This window comes from Sinocyclocheilus rhinocerous, unplaced genomic scaffold (genome assembly GCF_001515625.1).
Source record: "Sinocyclocheilus rhinocerous isolate Xijiao unplaced genomic scaffold, SAMN03320098_v1.1 scaffold1396, whole genome shotgun sequence".
NCBI classification, from domain to species: Eukaryota; Metazoa; Chordata; class Actinopteri; order Cypriniformes; family Cyprinidae; genus Sinocyclocheilus; species Sinocyclocheilus rhinocerous.
The window spans coordinates 228,233-229,686 of NW_015629497.1; positions in this window are offsets into that span (position 1 = coordinate 228,233).

Consider the following 1,454-nt stretch of genomic DNA (forward strand, 5'->3'; position numbering starts at 1 on the left):
TGTCTATTATTTATGTGTTTGTTTCAGTAAAACACAATAAAATATCAGTTTTTCCTCTTTGTTGTCATTTCATATGGATCTTCTTTTCTTAATGTTTTTATTTATTTATTTATTTTTTTTGAGAGAGAGAGAGAGAGAGAGAGAGAGAGAACGTTTTGAAAATAATGTCTACACATATATTTGAAGTGTAAGGAAAATGTTATTACTTTTTACATGATGGTTACACGACTGTAAAATATTAAAATAGTATTTTTCAAAACCATATGAAACCAGAGCCTTTTAGGTCTAAACTGTGTGGATTCTGACAGTAGGTGACAAAGGAATGTCTAGCGTGATGTGAAAAGTATGTTATTGATCATCCACACCCATTTTGGGCCCTTCAAAATATTCTGTTACAGTATGAGGTTTGTAACTTGAGATCATGTGGGGAACACAAATAGCCTCTTGCACATTCTCCAAAAAGTCTGTAACCAATCTTACCTCTATTATCATAGTCTCACAAGTGCACACAAAGAGATGGGGGGTAAAAAAAAAAAGCAGATAAGATTGACATATGTAAACGTATACCTAGAGAGGTGTCATTTGGGAATGTTGCTCTGGTATGCCCATTCACACCGCTGTTAGGGCATGACTGAAAGAGCACGAACAGTGACGTTGAGACTGGAATGAGAGGGATCTCAAAGCTCTTACTCCGTAAACACTTGCCAGTTGAGGTGTTAACATGGATGCAGTAAATTTAGCACCAAATGTTAAATGACCTCTGACTTTTTTTGTTCATTAAAGCTAGCATATCTTCAGAGCTGTGTTTGAATTCTGGTGATATATATAAAGACTTAAAGAGAAGTATTTTATTTGGTACTGCAAAATGTATTTCCTGACAAAGCCACCAGACAGGTTTCTATATGTAGCCAACATCTTTAAAGACAAATTCCACTGCCAAAAACAAAGCTATATGGATTTATGAACTTGAAGACAGGACATCTGAAGGTCGTTGCTGTTTTTTTTCCACATGAAAACCCTGTCCCTGGGATATATGAGCTAGGCCGGACCTATAGGTCAGGTTTAGTAGGCATGAAAACATGCCTTGGGCTAATAGTTATAGGTCACGGCATCGCAGGATGTGAAAAGGACGGCCTATAGTCTGTGTGTTCCACTGAGCATGACAACATGACAAAAATAACCTTTTAGAAATGTCTCTACTCATGCACTTCTTAGGAATTAATTTCTTTTTTTTTTCACACCTCTCTTTACTGACTACAGTAAACTAAAACCTACACTGTGAAAATTTTTTTTTGTCATTTTAACAGAAAGAATCTGGTAGCTGAGGTTGCCAGAATAATTCTGTAAAATACAGTAAAACTGTAAACATATTTACAGGTCAACCCATACATGTTAAAGTTTAAAAGTGTAACACATTTAAAAAAAAACAAAAGAAAGGTACAAAATCTTTTTTG